We start from the raw sequence: 27697 nt of genomic DNA, 5'->3' as shown, positions 1-27697 counted from the left end.
ATGGCTTAATATCTGCAAGACAATCAGTGTGATTCCTCATATCAATGAAAGAAAGGACAAGAACCACATGATTCTCTCAATAGACACAGAGAAAGCATTTGACAATGTACAGCATCATTTCTTGATAAAAACCCTCAAGAAAGTAAGGATAGAAGGATCATACCTCAAGATCATAAAAGCCATATATGAAAGACCCACTGCTAATATTTTCCTCAATGGGGAAAAACTGAAAGCTTACCCCATAAGGTCAGGAACACGACAGGGATGTCCACTCTCGCCACTGTTATTCAACATAGTATTGGAAATCTTAGCCCCAGCAATTAGACAACAAAATGAAATACAATGCATCCAAATTGGCCAAGAAGAAGTCAAACTTTCACTCTTCATAGATGACATGATACTCTATATGGAAAACCCAAAAGATTCCACCAAAAAACTGCTAGAACTGTTCCATGAATTCAGCAAAGTAGCAGGATATAAAATCAATGACAGAAATCAGTTGCATTCCTATACCCCAACAATGAAGCAACAGAAAGAGAAATCAAGGAATTGATCCCATTTACAATAGCAAAAAAAAAAAACAAAAACAAAAAACAAAAACAAAACACATAAAATACCTAAGAATAAACCTAACCAAAGAGGTGAAATATCTATACATTGAAAACCTTAGTAAGTTTATAAAAGAAGTTGAAGAAGACACAAAAAAAATGGAAAAAGATTCCATGCTCCTGGATTGGAAGAGCATTTTTAAAATGTCTATACAACCCAAAGCAATCTATATTCAGTGCAATCCCTATCAAAATAACACCAGCATTCTTCACAGAGATAGAACAAACAATCCTAAATGTGTATGGAACCAGAAAAGACCCTGAATAGCCAGAGCAATCCCAAAATAGAAAACCAAAGCAGGAGGCATCACAATCCCGGACTTCATGCTGTATTACAAAGCTGTAAGCATCAAGAAAGTATGGTACTCACACAAAAACAGAAACTCGGATCCATGGAAAAGAACAGAGAACCCAGAAATGCACCAACAAACGTATGGCCAACTAATCTTTGAAAACCAGGAAAGAATATCCAATGGAATAAAGACAGTATCTTCAGCAAGTGGTGCTAAGAAAACTGGACAGCTACATGCAGAGGAACGAACCTGGACCACTTTCTTACACCATACACAAAAATAAATTCAAAATGGATGAAAGACCTAAACATAAGACAGGAAGCCATCAAAATCCTTGAGGAGAAAGCAGGCAAAAACCTCTTTGACCTTGGCCGCAGCAACTTCTTACTCAACACGTCTCCAGAGACCAGGGAAACAAAAGTAAAAATGAACTATTGGGAACTCATCAAAATAAAAAGCTCCTGCACAGCAAAGGAAGCAATCAGCAAAACAAAAAGGCAACCAACGGAATGGGAGAAGATATTTGCAAATGACATAGCAGATAAAGGGTTAGTATCCAAAATCTATAAAGAACTTATCAAATTCAACGCCAAAAACAAATAATCCAGTGAAGAAATGGGCAAGACATGAATAGATACTTCTCCAAGGAAGACATCCAGATGGCCAACTGACACACGAAAAAATGCTCAACATCGCTCATCATCAGGGAAATACAAATCAAAACTACAATAAGTTACCACCTCACACCTATCAGAATAGCTAAAATTAACAACTCAGGCAACAACAGATGTTGGTGAGAATGCATAGAAAGAGGATCTCTTCTGCACTGCTGGTGGGAATGCAAATTGGTGCAGCCACTCTGGAAAACATTATGGAGGTTCCTCAAAAAACTAAATTAGATCCTACGACCCAGCAATTGCATTATTAGGTATTTATCCAAGGGATACAGGTGTGCTGTTTCGAAGTAACACATGTACCCCGATGTTTATATCACTCTATCGACCATAGCCAAAGTATGGAAAGAGCCCAAATGTGCATGGATAAAGAAAATGTTGTATATGTATACAATGGAGTTTTACTTGGCAATCAAAAAGAATGAGATCTTGCCATTTGCAACTTCATGGATGGAACTAGAGGGTATTATGCTAAGTGAAATTAGTGAAAGAAAGAAAAATATCATATGAGTTCACTCATATGAGGACTTTAAGACACAAACAAATGAATATAAGGGAAAGGAAGCAAAAATAATATAAAAACAGGAAGGGAACAAAACATAAAATACTCTTAAATATAGAGAACAAACAGAGGGTTACTGAAGGGTTTTGGGAAGGGGGATGGGTAGGGGCATTAAGGAATATACTCCCAAAATCATTGTTGTACCATATGCTAACTAACTTGTATGTAAGTTAAACAATAAATGAATTTTTAAAAGTTATTTGTGCTCTCTGATTCCCGGTTTCCTTATCTGTGAAGTAAGAATGACATCATCTCACTCCTGACTTTAATGTGAAGATTAAATAAGTTGATGAATGAGTGTACAGCACTCCCACACAGCACTTTAGGAGGTTCTCCATAATCATGGACTATTTATTATTGTATTAGAACACAGCTTCTTCACTGGCTTCCTAATGGACAGGTTCCTCACAAAGTAACCAAGCTTAGAAAACTACATATGTCCTAGGACACATTTTATCAGATTGACAGTGAACTCCAGGCTAGTTCTACATCATTATATGCCCTTCAACTTCACTTGTGCATTAGGATCACTTGGGAGCTGTTACAAAATAAAATATCTCATCACTAGAGATTCTGACTTAGGAGGTCTGGAATTGGTAGCACGCATGAGTAATCTGTTGGAGGCCCTGGTTGGAGTCTGTCTCCCTGCCTAGTAAATGAAGCCACCTCAAACTGTCCAGGACAAAGCTCAGTGTGTGGCCTTCAGATTCCCCCTTCATTCCTAGCAGAGGCCTGAGAGCCAGGCCCTGAGTTTGAGTGGGGTGAGCAGAGTAGTGCAAGGCTACAGAAAAGGGAGAAGAAGAGAAGCCTCTGCTCTCCTGCCTTCCACCATTTGGGTGCTGTTTGGAGCACCGCGCCCATGGTCACATTCACCCTTATACTCATGTACATGCAACCACGCACAGGAGGATCTCTGTTGTGTGGGCCATTCCCAATACAAATTCTACTCTAACAAAGTCTCTCCCATGCAGGCCTTCTTCTCTCCTGACTCTGCATGACTTTACCACATGTCCATCCCTTCTCTCTCCACACTGCACTCTCTAGTTTCCTAGAGGTCACTCTTCGGCTCAGATCGATCCTAATTCACTGCTACCTGGGGGAACTTTCTGATACACCAAAATTATCACTTCACTCACCTGCTTAAAACTCCCCCATGACTGCTGGCTTAAGAGAAACAATAGGTGACATTGACAGTGATGTTCTTCCAATCTGATCTAAACTACTCACCCACTCCACACAGAGGAAAGTATCATCACTTTTCCCAGTTTACAGTTAAGAAATCCAAAGCACAGAGAAGCCAAGCCACAAAGCCAGGAAGTGGGAAAGCCAGAATTCAGATCCAGGTGTGTCCTTCCTGTATCTTCCCCACTTTGTCCTTCTTTAGCATGATGGTTGAGCCCTGCTCAAGGGCCTTCCCAGTCTGTTAACTCTTGTCCCACCAAGTACCAGTGATGCCCTCCACTGGTCACATTCTCTTCACTGTCCCTGACATACAGTCTGCCCTAGGAGGCTGGCCATCCATCCCCATTGTCTCTGAGGTAACTCAGAAGCTACAGTTCAGAGTTGTCCATTTAATCCACTGTCTCCATCTCCTGACTTGGCACTTCCAGAAGACAGAGACCATCCATGGCCAGACTTAGCACTAGCCTGGCACAGAAGCTCTTGGTTTGATGAATGTGTAAGTGAAATGAATAAGTGAATGAATGAATGAGTGAATGAATGCAAGTCCTGTGGACACCAGCCTTAAGGAACAAATGAGGTGGAGAGCATCAGCACACAGCACTCCTGCTCATGGCAACTCCTGGCAAAAGGTGATGTGGAATCTGCTGCCCACCATCTCTGAGCATTCCCCAGGGGACTGTCTTCACCTTCAATGTTACCACTATAAAGGCTTCTACCCATTTCATTGCAAAGGAAATCCCCAGATGGCACTATGTCAGAAATATCTGGGAATAACCTATTATCCTAATAAATGCATTTTGTTGGGTTTTATTTCCAATGAAGCTCAACACATAAAGAGAAATTTTCTATGTGGTCAATTTTTCACCAATACTTTTATTTGGCTATCATGTACGCATAGGCTTGATTAAGTTGTCCTATGAAACTACCTTTAAAATTGTAAAAGACATCTCCCTGGCCTTTATCCCCCACCCTGCAACATTTTATTAGATGACATATATAGCATAACAGTAAATATTTATTGAACCCATCATTATGCTGCATATTTTTACATCAACTTCACAATTATCTTTTAAGGTATGTATGTGTTATCAACCCTAATTCATGGATGGAGAAACTGAGATTCAGAGATATTGAGCGATTTCACGAGGTCACACACTGAGTCATTGGACCTCAAAACTCAAAGCCTCATTCTCACTGACTCTGGACCCTTACATTTTGCTGTCTGCATATGGACACAGCCTGCACATTATTGTAATAGACAAGTGTAATGTAACATAACAAATGCAATATAAAGTAACAAAGGTGTTGCTCACTTCTGCCAATATAGCCTCTCAAAAAGATCCTGTAGGGGGAATTCTGTGTTTGACACAAAATACTGGACCTGCCCATGGTAGCTTTGCCAACTCCTTTGTACACTAAAATTTTACACTAGTTTTCTGTTTAGCACCTGGTCAGATCCTGATGTACTGTGATGACATGATCCACCCCTCACTACCCTTGTGTGGCAGCCTCCTCTAAGAGAACAGGGTGGAGGGGAGAGTGCATGAGCTGTGCTTTCCACAGAATGGAAGTTCAGTACCTGGCAGTCTCCTGCCACAGCCTGTATGCAGGCTGCCTTCCTGGGCAAAGCCGCTGAGGGGAGCCCTGCAGCCTCCTGCTCAGCCTTCCCACTGATCACTGCTCAGCACCAGTAATGCTCCTTGGCCATCCCAAGAGGGCTCTGGTTAGTCTGGGCTGCCATTTGAATCCCTCGTACACAGGCTGGGTGTCTGTCAATCCAGAGCACATTGGATGTTAGAGTTCCTTAGGCATTTCTGGGAACACATCACCTTAACTGGTATAGCACAATCGTTCTCACAAAGTACAGTGTGATCTACTCATACACCCTCCTGTTAACACATTTGGAAAACTGTTGCATGATAATTGCAGTCTATCATGTGATAATATTGTCTTTAAAATCCACATATTTTGATTTGTATTAGGAAAAAAATTGCATTGTGAAAGCTAAGGTGATGCTAATGGTGAATTCTCTGTCTCCATGCAGCAGTAAACATTCCATGCAAATCAGATGCTTCTTCTCTCAGTGCTCCAAACACTTTACCTCTGGTTCCCAATGGATCGCCTTGCATACACACACACACACACACACACACACACACACACACACACTCTGCGTCCCACCTAGTACTCTCCATGGGGACCAGCTTTGCTTTCTCAGATGAGGACACCAAACTCAGGTGTGAAAACAAAGATATAAACTTTTAGGACATGACAGAGACACCCAGCATTTTCTAACCTACATTTCTAGCACCCCTAATGTAATGGGGCTTGAGAATATCAAGGATGAGCATTTTGCTGTACATACTTTCTCACAGAGCCATTTCTTCCCCATGGTCCTGGGATCACCAGCCAATGGAGTTTAGATAGGATGGACATTTAGCCTCAGCCCAGCTCTTCTCATTATGTCTCCTGACAATACATTACAGGTGTGTTGTCAAAAAGTCAGGTGGTTTTCAACTGAAAGCTAGGCTTATTAGGAATGATTCAGTGAGACTCTGGGCCTTACATAAACCTTCAGCTTTTGCCGACTTCCTCAGACACTATTCTTCTGGGGGAATGGGTGGCACTGACTCATGACTGCCAGGTGAGGGTGCAAGTGCAGGCTCCCCACTCAGCTTCTTTATAATACCTGAACAGAGGAGAACTTTGCAACTGCTGGGCAGTAGTGGGTTGTCTGGCTCCCCCACCCCAGTCCCCCACTGACACCTCCCTAGCTGGTAGGAGTGCCTCCTTACTGCCCCCCATGTGGCCTTCAGCCTTGTTAGTGCTGGGCACAGGTGAAAGTCCTGACAATCACCTAGGCCTTCTCTGACACACCCCAGTATGTGTGGGGCAGCTCATTCCTATCACATGGAGGTGGAAGTCTAGATCCCCCACTCACACTTTATTGATATGGGTGCAGGTGGGACTGCATTTTTTTCTGTTATTTTGGCTGGAATAGGGCAGTTAATGTAAAAAAAAAAATTCATCTTCCTAGGCTGCCTCTTTTCTAGTCTTTTGGCTAAGGGGATGGGCTTTTAGGGGAGCTTTTCAAGTCTGTGCCCAACAGCATTTCCAGGTTATCAACTTAGCTCCAAATCTGGGATAGCTCCAAGCCAGAATTTGTCCCAGATAAATAGAAAATACATTGTAGAAAGTGTATTTTCTATTTATTTCCACTTCTATGGCATTCCTCATGTCCTGAGGTCTCCAGCCAGTTCACCTTCTCTCCATTTTTCAGTCTTCTTATTTTTGTTTTATATATAATATCCGGGATTTCAGTTGTACTTAGAAGGAAAATAGGAAGAATAAATTTATCTCATCTTCCCAGAAGTCCAGAAAAGATCATTTTTAAGTGACAAAAAGCCCATATGAAGAAATAAGTCCTCAATAAACAAATCATTGGATGGAGAATAAAAATGCTAACACCAGAATCTAGTGAACTGGAAGCTGGTGGTCACTGGAGCTGAAGTCAGTGTTATGTAGGGATTGAGCCATTCTGGGACCGCAGTGAATCTGTGGTGTGTCTGGACTGTTGTTTTTGTTGTTGTAGGAACAGAACTAATGCTCCTTTCAACCTTCTACATCCAAGTGTAGACATCTGGATGTCTTAATACAGAATAGAATAAAGACAGAATCGCTTATCTCCTGATTAGCTCCTTGCCATATATATATATATATATATATATATATATATATATATATATATATAGTTTTCTGTTTGGAAAAGGTAACTCAGACTCAGGGTCAAGGAAATCAGGTTCTGAGAGGGAGAGAAGATGAAAATAAAGCATCCAGAACCACCCATAGATCAGGCTTCTAGGCCCAGACATGGAGATCAAGTTTACTAAGTAACTGTTATTTACAATCACAGCATCATCACTGCCGGTAATCTTTGAGAAATCATGGAGAATTTGGCTAAATGTTAAAAGCCTAAGGACAACAAAATTGTTGTCCCAGCTTTATCAAATCCTATAAAGATGTTATCTTTGAACTACAGACTAGCAAACCCAAAGGACCACTGACAGTTTTGTGCGGATAATTAAGCAGATTATTCTGTGCAGTTATAAGAAGAATAAAGAGCCATCACTCAGAAACAGCATGTACACACACAGAACAAACCAAACTCAACTAGTCACTTTGAAATTTTCACGATCAACTTTTACATTGATTGATTTAATAAATCCATAGAGTACTTAGCATGTTAAAGACAGTGTTCTAAAAGATTTATAAATATTAACTAAATCAGTCTTTCTAAAAACTTTAATAGGTAGGTACTATTATTATCCTCATTTATTAAGTGAGAAAACTGACACACGAATCACTTAAGTAACTTACCCAACGCCACATAGATAGCAAGTCACAGAGCCATAATTCAAAACCAGGTAGTCTTGTTCCAGAGTTTGAATTCTTAACTTTGACAAAAACTGCCCTCAGTGCTGGAGTTGACTACTATGGGCATACTGTAAGTGGAAAGCATAAAGGCATATGACAGAGTCAAATGAGGAATATAAGACAGAATGCAACAAACATTTACTGAACACCTATTATGGGCTAGGGGCACTGCCAGGCCATGAAGATATAGATGGGAAGACAGACATGTTGACCACAGCCTGGTGGAGAATGCAGATGAGAAAACGACCCATGACCACATAAGGTATATGCAGTAGTTATGACGGTAAAAACTGGAAAGTCAAGGCAGTGTGAGAAAAACCTTCCACGTTCTACTTTGACTGGATGCTTGTAGCAGAATGTGCATTTAAGGAGTGCACTCAGGGACAAGATAGTGTAGACCTATTATTCAAAAACGTGGTAAGAAGAAAGTAAACTTGTTTGGGAACCTAGAACTGGAGAAACAGAAGCAGGGTGTCTCATGTCTCCACACCTAACAGATGTTGCCCCAAGTGCAGCATTTTTCTTCACCCAACATAGCAGTAAAAGACAGTCTCTTCCTCAGGGTTAAAGACAAATCCATCTGATAACATCAGACAAATTCACCACCACCATTGGGGGTATCAATTAGGCCATGGGAAACACAGTCCTTCCCTGCCAGATCCAAAAATTCTCTCCCCTGTCAAGAGATATCAGAATAGGCAAGAATATCTAGTTGGAGGGATCCAGCCACAAGAGACATGGTCCAGGAAAGTTCTATAAAGAGGCCAGTGGATTGAAGAATCTACTCCTCTGCCCAGAGACACTGAGGTGCCAGAGTGACCCTGGAAAGAGCACCTAGTCACAATAAGCAGCCCAATCCAAAAATTCTCTTTTCCCTACTGGCCCAAGACTTTCCTCCCCTGCCCAGAGACACGGGATGTGAAGGGAGAGCCAGTGAGGAAGACCCAGTTGCAGCAAGTAAGACAGGCTGGAATGCTTCTTTTATTTCATGATCCTCAAGGACTTACAACTCCTGAAACTCCCGTCCCACAAGAAGCATGGGCAAATTGACTGAACTGATAACAGTGTTGCCTGTTAAGCACAACAAATGGCTCATGCCAAGAAGCCCCTTTGACTTTGTAGTCTTAACATTCACCTCCCCTGCCCAGAGATGATGGGATAACCAACAGTCATTAGCAGGGGGATCCCACCAAAACTCTTCTGGATCAAGCCTGACTGAACTACCTAATCTAGGAAAACTCCTTCTTCCCTCTCAGGCCACAGCAGAAGAGTTCATTTGGAGCCCCAATGACACAAAATAGATCAAGTAAACCAAGGCAATACTGTAAAAGTTCAGAAAATTAAATTGCCATTGGAACTTCAGCCCACAAAAGCAAGCCAAAATTTGAATGCTAAACCGAAATTGAGTGACTGTCTTCTAAAATAAAAGATTTAAATAAGACATAGCCTCTTAACATAATAAAAAAAATGTTGAGGATATAATTGAAAATGACCCATCATACCAAGAACCAAGAAAATCACAACTTGACTGAGAAATGACAGTAAACTGAGTTCAATGTTAAGGTGAAATAGGTGTTAAAATTATCTGACAAGAATTTTAAAGCAACCACTATAAAAATGCTTTACTAATTTATTGTAAATTCTCTGGAAACAAATGAAAAAAATACAAAATCTCAACATAGAAACAAAAGCTATGAAGAGGACACAAACAGGGTGCCTGGGTGGCTCAATCAGTTAAGTGTCTGTCTTCAGTTCGGGTCATGATCTTTGTGGTTTGTGATTTCGAGCTCCATGTCAGGCTCTCTGCTGTCAGTGCAGAGCCCACTTCAGATCCTCTGTCCACCCCCCCCCCACACACACACACACACTGCATCTCTCCTACTCACACTCTTTCTCTCAAAAATAAATAAACATTTTTTAAAAAGAAGACACAAACAAATTATAGAACTGAAAATAACAAAATTTTAAATGACACTGAAAATTCTCAACAGGACAATGAGGATGAGAGAGCACAGAATTAATAAATTTGAGAATAGATCAAGATAACTTACCCAAACTGAGCAATGAAGAGAAAAAAAGATCAAAAAAATAAATAAACAGAGCCTCAGGCACATGTGGGACAATAACAATAAAAATACCAAACATTCATATCATTGGAGTCCCAGAAAAAAATGATAGATAGTGTGTAGTTCAAGTAGTGTAGAAGAAATAAAGGCTAAAAACTTGCCAAATTTAGCAAATGTTCAAGTCTACAGTTCCAAGAACCTTGATGAACCCAAAGTAGGATAAACTTAAAGAAATCCATGTCAGGGTACATCATAATAAAACTTTTGGAAGTCAGACGATGAAAAATCTTTGATGCCTCCAGGGGCACCTGGGTGGCTCAGTCAGTTAAGTGTATGACTTTTGTTCAGGTCATGATCTCATGGTCTGTGAGTTTGAGCTCCGCATCGGGCTCTGTGCTGACAGTTCAGAGCCTGAAGCCTGTTTTGGATTCTGTGTCTCCCTCTCTCTCTGCCTCTCCCCCCACCTCTCCCTCACACACACACACACACACACACACACACACACACACACACACAAACATCAAGAAAAAAATTTTTAAAGAAAACTCCTGGATGCATCCAGAGAGAAATGACACATTACTTAAGAGAGAATGACACTAGGATGACTGAATATTTGTCATGTAACCTTGGAAGTTAGGAGGAAGTGACAGAACATTCTTTAAGTGCTGAAAGAAAGATTTATCAGCTGAAAGTTATATATCCAGCAAAACTATCCTTTAGGAATGAAGAAAAATTTTAAATATTCTAAGATAAAGGAAAACCAAAGAATCTTTAGCTTGTATATAGGCCTTTTAAGATTTGCTGAAGAGGGGTGCCTGGATGGCTCAGTAGTTTAAGCGTCTGACTTCAGCTCAGGTCATGATCTCACAGTTTGTGGGTTTGAGTCCCACATCAGGCTCTGTGCTGAGAGCTCAGAGCCTGGAGCCTACTTTGGATTCTGTGTCTCCCTCTCTCTATGCCACTCCACCACTCTCTCTCTCTCTTTCTCTCTCTAAAATGTAAATAAACATTAAAAATTAAAAAAAAGATTTGCTGAAGAGAGTTCTTCAATTAGAAAGGAAATAATAAATAAAAGAAACTTAGGTCCTCAAAATGAAAGTTGGAACAATAGAAAGCATAAATATGAGTAAATATAGACTTTTATTTTCCTCATAAAGTTTATAAATCATATTTGACAACTGAATGAAAAACCTATAACACCATCAGATAACCAGAACAATGATAATCAGAAGTGGTGAAAATAAAGGGACTTCACTAGAAATGAAGTTTGACACATCATTCAAAGTGGTAAAATGTTGATACCACATTTAGGTTAAAGGTTACACAAGTATACTGTAATAACAAGCATAGTAACTATAAACACTAATCAAAAAGATAAACTGAAAAACATTATAAATCAATTGGGACCTGACCAAAATGGTGGCATAGGAGGCTCCTGAACTTTCTTCCTCTCACAGACACACCAAATATATGGCTACACATGGAGCAATGACCTCTAAGAGAAATCCAGAAACCAGATGAGTGACTTCTACACATCAGGTGAGGAAGAAAATACTCACATTGAAATGGGTAGAAAAGACTAAGACACATTCTCACTGTAAACCCCAACCCTAGCACAGCACCATAAAATCAGGAGGGAATTCCCAAATCCCAGTTTCTCCCTTAGGAATGAAAGGTTTGTATTCCACATTTAGTGCCCCAACTTTTAAGATTCCCACCCAAACAATGGAACCCCAAAACATCTATCTCTGAAAGCCAACAGGACTTACATCCACAAAACCCACAAAACAATAGGAAATGAAGAAGCAGTTGTTAATGGGCACAGGAGCACTCATCACAGTTATCCCCAAGAGCTCAACATAGAGGGAGCAGATAAAAATTGCTATCTCAGAAGCTTTCCCTGAAAGGGAGTTATCTACATACTTTAAAAGAGTAGGTTTCTAATTTAGAATATGTCTAAGAGCTAGCTTTTTTTCCCCAAGGATCAGGGAAACTAACAGACACCTCTCCCATCTTCTCTCTCTAGCCTTTTCCAAGTTGCCAATATCTCCCTGGAAGGAGATTGTAGGTCTGGTGACCCAACTTTTGCACCTGATCCTCAGGAAACAGGCCCCTAGATTGCCTGGCACTGAAAAGTATTGAGCTTGCATTCATAAATCACTCAGGACTATAACAAATAAAGATGCAGTTCTTAATGAGAGCTCTACACCCAGGTCCAGCATGGAAAGACAGTCTAAAACACCCTTAGATTCTCCCTGAAAAATGCTTTCTAAGTTTCTTCCTGAGGTTCCAGCTTCCAAGCAGCTGCATCTATGCTGAATGCACTTTGAGACACTAGTGAATGCACCCTTGGGTTGCTGACAGGTCTTGGCACTCCCTCAATGACAGGTCTTGGCACTTGGAGACCCCAAGAACAGAAAGGCAGCTTGGACAATCACAAAGGTTTTGAGATACAAGCAGGAACTTGAGCCAGGTGATTGATAAGTTTAATCTCCTGTGGGAGACATGATACCCCTCTGTCAAGAACAAAAGAGGTGACTTTAATGCGCAAAAACCAACACAGAGATTCAAAGAAAATAAGAGACAGAGGAATACAGAGAATTCAAAATTATGGTCATAAAGATGCTTACCAAGGGCAGGAGATCAATGCATGAACACAGTGAAAATTTCAACAATGAGATATAAAATGTTAAAAAGTACCAAATAGAAATCACAGAGCTGAAGAATCCAATAACTGAAATAAAGAATTTAATAGAAGAGTTCAGCAACAAACTTGATTTTTTTTTCTGCCACAAGAGAGATTCGGCATTTTTTAATTAAATTCACCTCATTCCAGGGTCTATTTTCAGCATTCTATTGCAATACTTTCTGCATTAAAATATATATATGTTAAAATATTCAGTGCACAAAAGAAGACTGTAAAATATAATATTTATTATAGAATCCCCAAAGGTTTGTCCATGTATTTCTATATTGCAAAGTGGAACATCCAAACTCTTATTCTCCAATTATTTCAGACCACAGTGCCAAAGCTGCTCTACAATACCATGGGTACTGCTACTGTAACACAGCCGTAGGTGGTGTGTCTTCTCTCTTCTTTGTGTTTCACCTTGCAGTACGTCAATAATCATTGTACAGCTTACTTTTGGTTGCAGTGAGACATTTAGAAAATGAACGTCTAGCTCAGTATACAAGTCCAGGAGGAGGTAAATGCCTTCCTGCAGAATGCTTTTCACCACCACACACAAGTGATGTTCTGCACCTCCATCACACACTAGGCTACCATAAAGAGGGTAAACACTATAAACTCTTCAGCTTGAACTTCAATGTGACTATACTTCCTTTCCACCAGATAGGCACATTCTAGGACCATAGCCCATTCTCAAATAGAACAGATCAGGAAACTAGAAGACAGAGAGAAGGGAGCAGAAGCCTTATTCAAAGAAATAATGTCTGAAAACTCTAACCCAAGGAAAAAAATAAACACCCAGATCCAGAAAGCCAAGATAATTCCAAATAAGTGGAACCTAAAGACACTCACACCAAGACACATTATAATTAAACTGTCTTAAGTTAAAGATAAGAAGACAATCTTAAAAGCAGCAAAAGAAAAGCAATGTGTTACATACAAGGGAATCCCCATACTTTCAGCATATATTTCAGCAGTAACTTTGCAGGCCAGAAGAGAACAGGAGAATATGTTGGTCAAAGTGCTGTTAAAAAAAGAAAACTGCCTTTTTTCCATTGGATGTTCTTTCCTGCTTTGTTCATAGCAGCACTCTCAACAATAGCCAAATTATGGAAAGAGCCTAAATGTCCATCAACTGATGAATGGATAAAGAAATTGTGGTTTATATACACAATGGAGTACTACGTGGCAATGAGAAAAAATGAAATATGGCCTTTTGTAGCAACGTGGATGGAACTGGAGAGTGTGATGCTAAGTGAAATAAGCCATACAGAGAAAGACAGATACCATATGGTTTCACTCTTATGTGGATCCTGAGAAACTTAAGAGAAACCCATGGGGGAGGGGAACAAAAAAAAAAAAAAAAAAAAAAAAGAGGTTAGAGTGGGAGAGAGCCAAAGCATAAGAGACTGTTGAGAACTGAGAACAAACTAAGGGTTGATGGGGGGTGGGAGGGAGGAGAGGGTGGGTGATGGGTACTGAGGAGGGCACCTTTTGGGATGAGCACTGGGTGTTGTATGGAAACCAATTTGACAATAAATTTCATATATAAAAAAAAAAAAAAAAATCTGAATAGGAAAAAAAGAAAACTGCCAAACAAAGTTTTCTTTCAAAATCGAAGGAGAGATAAAGAGTTTTCCAGACAACCAAGAGCTGAAGGAGTTCATCAGTACTAGTCTGTCCATACAAGACATGTTAAAGACAGTTCTTTAAGTTGAAACAAAAGGATGCTAATTAGTAACAGATCAACATAAAAAAGTATAAATATAAAGTAAATATAGTTAAATAAACAAAAGGATGCTAATTAGTAACAGATAAACATAAAAAGTATAAATAAAAGTAAATATAGTTAAATTCAGAATACTCTAATATTGTAATGAGGGTAAATCGTCTAAACTCTAGTATAAATTAAAAGACAAAAATATTAAAAAATATATAAACTTAATAATTTGTGAAGGGAAACACAATGTAAAAAGAGGTAAACAGTGGCATAAAATCATACAACAAAGGTGATATTTGGCAATGTAGGAGAGCTTCCCACAAAGATTCCCATCTACCCACGAAGAATTGGGGAGCTATCCATGAACACAAGCAGCTTTGGGAAACCTCTGGAGCCCATGCAGGGAGAATTAGTAACCATAGAACAAAAAAAAAAAAAACAAAAAACATGCAAGAGTACAGGAGGAAAGCTTCATTTTGCCTACACCATCCCATCCACTAGGGTTGTTCAGTGCCCAGAAGGAACATCCCAGCTTGAAGGGGTTCCTCGCACCAGGAAAGGAAAAGCAGAGGCAGTTGATTAGGGGCAAGGAACCAAGATGGCAGAACAACAAGGAAGTTTTTGTTTTGCATCTATCATCCCTGAAATGCAGCCAGAAAAACACCAAACCATCTTGCACACCTAGAAAACTAATTTGAGGATTAACATAGTAATATGCACAACTTGAGACATAGAACTTGGCAGATACACAGTGTGGGGATGTGAACTGCGGGAGAGAGAAGCTGCACAGGGCAGGGAGCTGTTTTTGCTTGTGGAGAGAGGACAGAGACCAGGGAGTGGGGGTGGGGGGGGAGAATACAGGAAAACACCCACTCTGAAAGCAGCTGGAGAGAAAGAGGAAGAGTGGAAACAGCCGCAAGAGACTGAACAAAAAAGGGAGAAAGGAGAAAGGAGAGGTTTTAAATTCCATCAAGACTCTATATAAACAGGGAAGTGCAGAGTCTGAAAGTCCTCAGCTCCATACCTGGCAGAGCTCTGGTGGGAAGGGCGAATCCCCAGGAGCAGAGAGTGAGGTCCTGGGGTTCCTTGGGCCACAGGGGGAGAGGCGGTTTCCCCACCTGGAGGACATTTGATAGAGTCTGTGCAGCCTCCCCACAGGCAAAGGTCCCGGGAGACCCGGGAAAACAACCACATTCGCTGATGTTGGAACAAGAATGTTAAGGGTGATGAAAAACAAATAATCCAGTGAAGAAATGGGCAGAAGTCATGAATAGACACTTTTCTAAAGAAGACATCCAGATGGCCAACAGGCATATGAAAAGATGCTCAATGTCACTCCTCATCAGGGAAATACAAATCAAAACCACACTGAGATACCACCTCATGCCGGTCAGAGTGGCTAAAATGAACAAATCAGGAGACTATAGATGCTGGAGAGGATGTGGAGCAATGGGAACCCTCTTGCACTGCTGGTCGGAATGCAAACTGGTGCAGCCGCTCTGGAAAACAGTGTGGAGGTTCCTCAAAAAATTAAAAATAGATCTACCCTATGACCCAGCAATAGCACTGCTAGGATCTACCCAAGGGATACAGGAGTGCTGATGCATAGGGGCAATTGTACCTCAATGTTTATAGCAGCACTTTCAACAATAGCCAAATTATGGAAAGAGCCTAAATGTCCATCAACTGATGAATGGGTAAAGAAGATGTGGTTTATATATACAATGGAATACTACTTGGAAATGAGAAAGAATAAAATCTGGCCATTTGTAGCAATGTGGATGGAACTGGAGGGTATTATGCTAAGTGAAATAAGTCAGGCAGAGAAAGGCAGTTACCATATGTTTTCACTCATATGTGGATCCTGAGAAACTTAACAGAGAACTTTGGGGGAGCAGAGGGTGAGGGAAGTTACAGAGAGGGAGGGAGGCAAACCATAAGACACTTAAATGCTGATAACAAACTCGGGGTTGATGGGGAGTGGGGGAGAGGGGAAAATGGGTGATGGGCATTGGGGAGGGCACCTGTTGGGATGAGCACTAGGTGTTGTATGGAAACCAACCTGACAATAAATTATATTTAATAATTTTAAAAAGTATAAATAGTAAAATTCAAATAAAAACAAATTACTCCCTCATTTTCTTGAGGTTCACCTCCAGATAAATTCCTGAAAAGGGATGCCTAGAACATACTTTTTCTAAGATAGTAAGTGACAAAAATATCTTTATTTTAGAAGCATTTAAATCTCCATTAACAGGCAAATGGATAATTAAAATCTGATACATTTATACAACATAGTACTAGATATCAGTGACACATAAACTAGATTTACATGTATAAATGTGGATGTAACCCATGACAATAATATTGAAAAAATCAAGTTGCAAAAGAACATATAGTGTAATAATGTTTTATTATATATATATATATATATATATATATATATATATATATTTAAAATCTAAAATACATGTATGTATAATCTAATCTCATTATTTGAAGATTCTGTATTTGTAAATTTGCCTGCTTGCTAAAAACTCACTGGTAACCTGCAAAATCAATATTTGCAGAGCTTTTGCAGTCATTCACAGGCATGTGTAGATTGAAGCCACCCCACACATATATTCTCAGCTAAGATAAAGTAAAATGGTGCCTTGTTGCTTGAGCTCTCATGCTGAGCTAAAGGCCAGGTGGAGGTGGTAGGAATCATTCAGTGCAGTACAAGAAGCTCCAGCCCCAGCTGAATGGGTTTGAATTCCAATTCTGGCACCCGTTAGTGGGCAGGCCCCATGCCAATTACTTAACATTCTGAACCTTGTTTTCTCTTTTATAAAATAAAGAAAATAGAACCTACTAGCATGGTTGTTTTAGGATTTAAGATTACAACCTACATGAGATCTGTAGGTATTTCCCCTCAGAGAAATGTTTCACACACACACACACACACACACACACACTTTGGGTATAGAATTCCAGATTAGAAATCCATTTCTTAGAAAAATGTGAAGACAGTGTCCCATTGTCTCCTAACTTTCAATGGTACTGTTACTATTACTTTTACCTAATAATTCATCTAACAAATACCTAGTTTTTTCTATCTAGCAATGTGTTCTCTTAATTTTGGACTTTTTTCCTTAAATTATTCCTTAAGCAAGACCTCAAACAAAGTCTTCCACCCTGGGTTGATGGTCCTTTCACAGCAGCATAAAGTAGTTGGCAAGGACCCAGCCATTCCATTGAGGAGTACCATTTTGGTATGTGGTTGTCAGCATTTTCTCTTACATCTGTCCCTTTTCCCATAGAGAGTTTCTTCCACTCATGGCTTTACATAAATAAAGATCTGATTAAATGGAAATATATACCATTTTCATGGCTAAAGAGACAAAATATAAACTTAAATCTATAAATGCAATAAAATTGCAAAAGTGTGTGTGTGTGTGTGTGTGCGTACGCGTGGGGGGGGGGGGGGGTCAGTATGTTCCCTGACAAGCTCATCATAAAATACATGGGAAGAAACAGAGACAAGATAACTTTGGAGAATAAATGGAGATGAGTACCCTAACCATTACCAAAGCAATTATAAAACCAAAATAATGATGATAGAATGGAATATTAGCACAAGAATAGATTAATTAATCAAGATGCAGAAGAGAGGATCTGGAAACAGAACTTGAAAAATGGCACAGTAGCTTTAGAGATCAGAGTGGGGGAGGGATGAAGTCATCAACACAGCATGCCAAAGCTCTTTGCATGGTGAAATTATAACAATAAGAACAATAATAACAACAATGACAAGAATATTTTTGGCTTTCACGATTAACAAAAATAATTCTAACTATATTAAAATCTAAATGTGAAAAGCAATAGTTGTATGTAAGATACAAAAATTAACAAACCATAAAGAAAAGCAAAGTAACAAATCTGGCTTCATTAAAAGAAAAAATATCTACACAAAAGAACAAAAATTAGCCTCTAAAAAGTCAAAGTTTGAGCCACATGTTGGAATGGGATGATGAAGTATGTGGGGTAAATGCACAAGACAAGGGCGATCACCTGCCTAGGACAGCACCAGCACACCTCTGCTACCTCAGGGTTAGTTGTGGCATTAATATAACTTCTCACTCTCAAAGTCATCCAACTGGCATAGTATATGATCACTCTACATATAAACAAAAAGGACTGTTCTCAAACAATATTTACCGAAACTTTGCAAATCAATAAAAATTCTAAAAAATTCAAAATGATAAAAAGAAAGTGGACAAAGAACACAAAACAAATAACAATCAGCAGGAGCTTTGAATAAGCAATTCACGGAAAAAGAACCTTAGCAGTCATAACCTTATGGAAAGGTGTCCCACTGTATTAGTAAAAAGGAAAACACAAACTAAAATTACACCCATGCTATGGGCACCAATCTACAGTCTCAAAATGCTGAGTGTTGGAAGGATGTGGTAAAACAAGGACACTTGTGTGTGAATGTGACAGGGCTCACTTCCTTGCAAAGCAGTGTTGTATTAGCTCATTAAAGTGGATGCTCTTTGACCAGCAACTGGACTTCTTGAAACCTTTGCCATCTCCACAAAGAGACATAGGATGAGAAAAATTTGGAATCATCTAAATGAGCAAACAAATTAAGCCATGTTCATGCAAAGTAATACTATACAATATTCAAAATAAATGATCTAGTCCAAAAACACCAACACAGGTAAATCTCAAGCACAATCGTGATGGGAAAAAGCAAGTTGCAGAAGTACATTTAAACTATGATGCAGCTTGGGACACCTGGGTGGCTCAGTTGGTTGAGTGTCCAACTTTGGCTCAGGTCATGATATCCCAGTTCATGAGTTCAAGCCCCACCTCTTCCGATTCTGGGTCTCCCTCTCTCTCTGCCCCTCCCCTGCTTGTCTCTCTCTCTCTCTCTCTCTCTCTCTGTCTCTCTCTCAAAAGTAATAAACATTAAAAAAAACTATGATGCAGCTTATATAGAGTTAAAAACATGCAAACCAACATTCTTTAGAGAAAAGAAGATATAAAGCAAAGGTAATAAAATCTTAAGACCAGATGAAGCCATGTGCACATGTACGTTCTCTTATATAAATTCTAGGGGCGCCTGGGTGGCTCAGTTGGTTGAGCTTCAGACTTCGGCTCAGGTCATGATCTCACAGTTCCTGGGTTCGAGCCCCGCATCGGGCTCTGTGCCGACAGCTCAGAGCCCAGAGCCTGCTTCCGATTCTGTGTCTCCCTCTCTCTCTGCCCCTCCCCCACTCACACTCTGTCTCTCTCTCCTTCAAAAATAAACATTAAAAAAAATTCTATTTACTTGTCTGCATGTCTGAAATATTTCATAACAAGAGCTTTTGATACTAAAATAAGTAAATAACAGTCAGTGGGTCTGGGAATTTGTTTACTTGTCTATAACTTGTTTCTTGTGGGAAAAGTCAAATGCTCTCTCCAGATCCTATGCCAGAGCTCACAGGAAAATAGCCAGGTTTGTCTCATCATCTCCGTTAAGAAACTGAACACTGTAGGGGCGCCTGGGTGGCGCAGTCGTTAAGCGTCCGACTTCAGCCAGGTCACGATCTCGCGGTCCGTGAGTTCGAGCCCCGCGTCAGGCTCTGGGCTGATGGCTCGGAGCCTGGAGCCTGTTTCCGATTCTGTGTCTCCCTCTCTCTCTGCCCCTCCCCCGTTCATGCTCTGTCTCTCTCTGTCCCAAAAATAAATAAATGTTAAAAATAAAAAAAAAAAAAACAAAAAAAAAAAACTGAACACTGTAAAGGACAAGGGATGGGAAGTACATGTAATGGTGATGAGGTCTTTCACACGTCACTGTTCTTGTACTGCTGTGCTCTACAGGAAGAATGCAAGTATCATTTTGCCTTTTTTTTTTTTTTTTGAGTGGCTGAACATGTTTAGCAGCAAAATTATTTTATCTCAAATGCAGGGATAGCCATCATCTCAAAGTGTGGATTTTCCTTCACCAGAGAATTATCTGCAAGCTTAAATATATTATCTGGGGAGAACAGAGAATCAGACAAGGCTGGAAATGTGAAGATGTGCTCCAGGGCTGGAAGATGCTCCCCTGGGTCTCTCTGAGCTTCTGTCTCCAGGTCACATGAGGCATTGGGCCAGGACACTGGTTCTCCCCTGGCCACACCGTCCTGAGTAGAGCTGCAGACTCCCAGGAATGGGCTTAAGGGCAGTGTGCCCCCAAACTTTCTCCCAAGGCTTTTCACTCATCCTCAAAACTCCCACCCCTGAAAATGTTTTGTGTTGGTAACAAACCTGGTATGGTAAAGACTGGTAAAAATCCCTGTCAGATCCCTGTCCCTCAAACAAGGAGCAATCCTCAATCAAATCCAAGTCAAGTCCCTCATCCCACTGAAACTTGGGTTTTCCTCTCTGTAGAACAGGTGGGATAAACTGACCTTGCAGATTTCTTATAAGGCATGCAAATAACACATGCAGAACATTGTCCTGCAATAGACAGGGGCTCAAATGTTTCCTTGTCTGGAAGAACACTGTTTTCTATATCTCTGGGATCCCTCAGTGGATTCAGGTGGTCCTCCTCTTACCCCGGCCTCACACCCCAATCAGAGAAGTTACCTGGCTTCCTAGCAGTATTGATAGATGAACTTTATAGGATGTTGGTATGGCTGACTGTCCTTCAGACTGTGAGATTCTGAAGACGAAGGTGGAATGCTGCCCTCCTTATGTGCTGTCCAAGAGCCTAGCACAAGAGGCTGAGTGGAAGACAGAGAGGGAGTGAGTGGTCTCCCTGGGCCCCTGGAGGGACAGCAAAGATCACTTCATCCACATGGAGTCTCCAGAACCCCAGGACTGCATCTCCTCCCAAAGGGGAGTCCTTCGGGTGACCAGGGAGGGCACTCAGGGAGGTCAATTGTGTTGAATGACCTGAGCCTAAAAGTCAGGCCTGAAGGATGCACCCTCCAAAGAGAACTAGGGTTGCATCTGTGGGCCTGACCATGGGCCTCCTTCCACCAGCCAAGAACTCCTCCTGCAGGAGTTTGTTTGGGGTCCAGGAGGAAGGGAGGAATATCCCACGAAAAAGATGAGGGGGCTAGGCCTGAGTGGCAGCAGGTAAAGGAAGTGAAAGGAAGCACTGACCTGCACCCACTTCGAGATGGGTATTTTCAATCCATTTTACAGATGAGAAAGTAGTGTCTCAGAGAGGTTAAGTAACTAGTCAAGGTCATACATGCAACTAGTAAGGTACCAAGGCTGGGGTTCATGCAAAGATCCTGCTCCCTGAACTCACTGAGGCTGAGGGATATATTGAGGACCCCTGGGATGGGCCTCACATTGGGAGAAAACAGAGAGAGAGCAAGCAACCATCACTTGCTTGAATAAACAGATTCCTTTGGCTTGAAGTAAAACCAAAGATAACGCAGCATAACTTTGCTTTCCTCTCAAGTAGGCATCAGCTCTTTAGATGGAACATGTGTGCGTGATAAATACTAATAATTCTAAAAATTAATAGTAACTACCATTACAGAATGTCAGGCAAGGGCCCGGCATCAGAGAGTGTGTTAAAGATATTTTACACTTAATGCTCACACAAGCCATAGTAAATATGGACAGCTCTTTTTTACACATAAGAAAACCAAGTTTCATTGGGGTAGGTGGCTTGTCCAAGGTCACACTGCCTGCAAGTAGGACTTGAATTCAGACTGCATGGTTCCAAAGACCCTTCACGTCTCAATGTCTCTTACCATCTCTCTGTGTGTCAATATAGATTCATCTGCTCTCACAGATAATAGAAGTACTCCTCTGGAAGGCATGTGAGAAACCTGCAGCCAGGAGCTGAGTCAGTTCTCCCCTCAAGAAAACTTGTATGGGAATCTGTGGAGGACCAGGCATCCCAGACAGGGGGAGGCCATGGCAGACCCACTGAACAAGACTCTGCCTTCAAAAAGACAAATGCTTCTGCTGGAGCCTGATCCATATGCTTGCTCCCAGGTACCCTCGTAACTACTCCCCTGCCCCAGCATCAAGGGCACATGTCATTGTGGCCCAGGGCAGGCCATGTCCTTCTGCAGCAACTCTCAGCTCTCCAGAGCCTCTGCAAACCTTCCTCCTCCCCCAACTCATTACTCACTTCTGCCAAGCCCTAGATCCCCTCCCCTATTTGAGAAACTGCCCACTGTGGGCCTTGGAGGCAGACCCTAACTCCTCCTGAGAAACTTATAGACATGATCCAACTTCCCCAGATCCTAGGCAGTTGGAGTGAAAGCCCAAAGCTGTGGGGCATGCAAGCACCCTATCCCACACTCTGCCCTGAGGGCTCTGGCAGTGCTGGGCCAGGCAGGGAGCAGCAGCCTGCAGGATGGCAGGAACAGTGCTATTCTGTGCCCAGGGGGTGCTAGATCAGGGACTTGGTCAAAGCCCGCCCTCCCTTATTCCTCCTAGCTCTCTAGCAAGCTGGGAGGCCCAGGAACCATTTAATAAAATGCTTTTCTTCTTTAGCTAGAATTGACCTCTGGTGCTGTCAACTAAAACTCTTCCTTCGCTCATTCATTCATTCATTCATTCACTGATTCATTCATCAGCAAATATTTGTTGCTCCCCTGAGACTGCAGGATCAAGAGCACTGGGTCCAGAGCCATGTCTACACTCACTGCTGTGTGACAGCAGGTAAGTAATTTTTTTGTTCAATTTCCTTACCTGTAAATCAAAAATAATTATCACTGCTACCTCATAGGATTGTTGTAGAGTTTAAATGTGTTACCATATGGCTGGAGTAAGTGCTATGTACATGCTAGTTGTTAATGGTATCGTCACTACAACTATCATTATCACTATTATTACTGTAGCCACCACTACCACTGTGGATCAGACCCACACTGGGCTCTGGGACATAAATACCACTGGGCCTAATCCTAAGGAAGAGCAGCTAGTCTAGCTGTGACACATACAGGGCTTGTGGCCCCTATGGCAGCATGGCAGACAGTGGCGGTGTTCAGCAGGGAAGCAGAGAGGGCTGCTCCACCCTGGTCTTCCACTCCAGTGGTAGGAACCCAAATCTCTCCTTTACTGGCTAGTCTCTGAGCTGGGCAAATACCACCCCTTTTTCTGTAGTCTTTCAAAATACAAACACACAAGGTAGAAGGTGTGGGGAATGATGTCCTCCCTTCTGAAAAGAGTGGAAAAGAGGGCACAACAGCAGCTATAGCCAAGGGCTGGGGGTGGGAATATTTTGAAGAGGAAGAAAGGGTAGGTAGGGAATAGTGGAGGCCTCAGCAAACCCCTGATTTTGCTGAGATGGTGATCATTCTGTGCCAGCTACCTGCCTCCCCTAGTCCAGAAGCACACCCTGAGATTTGATCAGAGGTGAGACACCACAGCCACTTGGTCAGGGACCCAGCCAACAAGGGAGTGAAAAGCTCACCTGGGGTTACTTGTCTTCTAATCTTCACAGAGCCCCTCACCTGTCAGCAGCACTCCAGGATACAGGAGGAGGATGCCTGGCTCAGCAGGGTGGCAGGGAGGAGAGACAGCTCTCCAAGGAGCCTAGACCTTGCAGAGGTGAGGAGAGATTTGCTTCCTGGTTTTGTTTTTGTTTCCTTGGGTCCAGGTGTTTCTACCCTTTCTTTCTCATCTTCACTACTCACCTCTCCACTCCCATGTCCCTTAACCTTCCCCCTCAGGTTTCCAGGGCCCTCACACTGCCCCCTGGTGGTCTGCAGGCCCTGCCTTCTCAGGCCCACCTTTTCTGAATCCTGACCTTCCCAGTATGAAACCTGGGTAAGGTTTCAGTAAGTTACCTCTTTGGAGAAGCCCATAGTTTCCCCAGGAACTCTTTCCCCTCTGTACAATGGCACAGGCATCTTTGTCAAATCCTTCACGGTTCCACCAACAACAGGAGTGAGTTCCACCAGTCAGTCTGGTAGGCAGGGCCTTGTGTTTCCCCCTCCTCCCTGCACCTGCCCAACTTGGCACCATCTTCACCTAAGCTTCAGGAAACCCTAGGACCCAGAGCCCCTCCCACTGCTCATCCTGGCTTCCCCAACTGACCAAGACCAACACAAGTCCTTTCTCCAGGACCCATCGCAGGTGCCTCCTCCACCAGGAATTCTCCCCAGGCTCTCCTTTCTAAAGTCCCTCTTCTATGTCAATAGATCTCTATTCTTGCCACATTCTAGCATTCTAGGTGGACTCCAAATCTAAATGTACCACCTATCTCCCCTGGCCTCCTAAATGAAGAAAACCCCGTTTCCTTTACTCCTCTCTTCTTTCTCCATGAAGATCCGTGCTCCTTCCAAGCATCTCATCTTGCCTCCTCCTTTCCCCACCCTCCCCTCGCTGGTTCCAATCCCTTCCATTCTGGCCCTCAGCTGTCTCTGCTCCTCACCCCGCAAAATGAGACATGTGGTGAGGCTCTGCACCAAACCTCTGCCATTGTGCATACTCTCATCTGTTTTGTCCCCGTATTTGTATAGCGGGGTGCTGAGGGGGTTCAGGTGGAGAGGGAGACCACATGCCACCAGAATTTCTTTGATTCCCAGAATTGTTCAGCAAGAGAGAGAAATGCAGTATTCATCAACCAATGCAATGTTTTTCATGGGGTGTATTTCAATAAAAAAAATAAGATTTCTGTCTAAATTGTCACATTAAAAAAATTATTTGTGTGTTAATCAGATCTCCCACAGGGCTGTGGGCACAGCCCTTCTTCTTTGCTCTGCACACCCAGTCCCAGGTGCACAGCTTGGCAGTGAGCAGCGGGGGTCAAGGCAGGACCAAACATGAAAGGCTCACACACAGGCCTCCCAGCAGGCCTCCTCTGGCACCTCACTGTACCCCTGTCCCTGTTATCACCAGCATCCCTACTGCAGCTTCTGGAGCACAATAAATATGTCCTGAACTAGATGAAACAACAGTGGGTTTATGGGCATTTGTTAACCTGGTACCTAAAATGCAGGAAGGAGTATCTCCTAGAAGCTGCCATATTCATGAACTCCAATGGTGCATGTTCCACCAATAGTCTGTGCACCCCTGACACAAAATCAGGAGAGACAATAATCCATGCCTTCCTTGAGAGCAAATCTTGAACTTTCATCTATGCAAAGCCTTGCCTGGGGGACCATCAGACCCAGTGCATGTTGGGGACCCAGCTTTAATTCCAGCCTCCCAGGCAACAGACACTATTGACAAGGGGGATGTGGGGGCACTGCAGGAGGGACTAGTGTGGTCACCCAGCAGGCAGATATTATGTGCCCCCAGAGCAGTCTTTGGAGAAACATGAATAAAGATAAAGCCCAAAGAACAGCCTGGTGGTTTCCCCCTGTGACAGCCTGCAACGCCTGTCATACGCATTTCTTTTCATCATACACACATCTCCCCCATGCCTGGTGTGAAAGGCCTCTCATGACACATTTCCTTTAGTCTACTGTGCCTGGGGAGTATGACAGGTGGTAAGATCTAAGAATACACTCATCTGCCTTCTACAATAAGATGGAAAGGGGCCCAGCAGGGAAGTCCTGTGTTGAAATATTATTATTATCAATTACAGTGACACTTTCCGACAGTACAATAGTTTGTGATATTTCAAAGCATGTTAACATCTGCTCTTTTGTTTGGCCCTTGCCAGATCACTTTGCAAGACAAGGGCTGTGATCCTGCCTCTGACAGGGGAGGGATTGGACATGGACTTCAGAGGCTGGCCCAAGGCCACACAGAGGGTGTGACCTCAACAGGCCAGGTCTCTTTGGCCACAAAGAACATAAGGCCAAAGAGTAAGGTCCAGGGAGTAAGAAAAGCAAGAAGAAGGGCACTGACCACTAGCACTCAGGTGCTCTGTGCTTTGGTTGGCTGCAGTGGGGTCCTGCTCCTACAGAGAGCCTGCTTTAATACCGCTTCCCTTCTGGTGAAATGTGGACACATACTTGTGTGTCCTGAGGTCCAAGGGTCTGTGAGGACATAAATTCTGAGGGTCCCACAAGGAGGTAGAAATATGTTCAAGAGCTTTAAAAATATTCATGTCATTTGACCCAATCATTACATTTCTGGGAATGCATCAATGGCATAGTGGACAAAACATAGTCTTAAATTTCAGAGGTATCAGGTTCAAATTCGGACTTCACCATTCATACACTGTGTCAGGTGGGAAAGTTACCTGCTCTGTCTCACCTCCTGTACCCACGTTTGTGTGATAGGAGTCACAAGTCCAGTGGACTGTGCTGAAATACAGTGGCCACTCTGTAAACAGTGACATGTGTTATAAATACAGTAAAACCACATTCACAAAGATGCTTTTCACAGATATATTTAAAGAGCAGACATATTAGAAACAAATGGTACAAAATATAGAGATTCATTTCAAAAATTTAAGAATTAACAGTAAATCTTTAGTAGCTGTCATAATCATAGTGAGCATTGAAGGCCAAGATACCTGATGCCTGCTTGTGTTGACCCAGATGATTGCATCATGAGGGAAAGAGGAGAGAGCATTCAGGGGTTTACCTGGTGCAGGGTCACCACTGCAGTGGCTAACCAACCACACTGACCTTATTTATGAGAGAGGAGGAGGAGATGTAGGCCACAAACATGAAATCAAGGGCATGACACCAAGAATCTTCCAGGGTCCCTACCATCAGTTCTGTTGTCGAAACCACAACCAGGGATAGAATGAACACTTAAACATGGCTGAGGATGAAGAAGCACAGCATGAGTTATTCCTTAATTCCAAGAGCAGACAATAGAAAGAAATAAAAAGAAAGTCTGACTTCCTATAGGCAGGCAAGGTGACCAGGAGTGTCCCCTCCTGTGGAGGGGGGTCTTGTCTTGGAGTCACATCGAGTTTAGCATTTTTAATGAAGTGTCATTATTAGAACTTGTATTAAAATAACCCAGCATGAATTTGGTAGACCTCCAACTTACATTTCCACCTTTTACTGAGGTCATTTTATGTTGTGTGTGAGATGTATGTGTGGTGCCCAGAGCTCTGACTTTGGCATCTGAAAGATGACAGCAACAAATATCTCCTCTAAACATATCCCCTCCAAGAACAGAATGTCCTTTCCTTGCTGACATGAGGCAGCTCACTCCAGCACAAGTCATTAGAGGCAGCCAAATGCCCTGGTCTCTGGTGAGGTAGAAGTATTCACTGCTTGCTCCTGCCAGCCACTCAGTACACCAGTTGGCCACAGTGCTGGGACAGTGCGGCTTTGTGAACTGTGTGGGACGTTGGAACTGAGAATCCTGCTGTGGGGCATACAGAGAAGTCGAAAACTCTGCGACGGGGAGTTTGTTGTGCAGGCATTTACATACTTTATTATTTGGTAATGCTTTTAAAATTTTTTTCAATAAGTGCTTCCAGTACCAATGAGCTCAGAGAAACCCACATGTATGTATACTTACTGAAAGGTTAACGTACTGAATTTTTACTTCTCAAGGAAGTTGATGAGCATGCACATCACGATGTATATTATGTCAACATCTACCATTTACTGTGG

Source organism: Puma concolor, chromosome C1 (genome assembly GCF_028749965.1).
Source record: "Puma concolor isolate L17-30 chromosome C1, mPumCon1.1.hap2, whole genome shotgun sequence".
Lineage (NCBI taxonomy): Eukaryota > Metazoa > Chordata > Mammalia > Carnivora > Felidae > Puma > Puma concolor.
Note: the sequence above shows the minus strand (reverse complement) of the source record.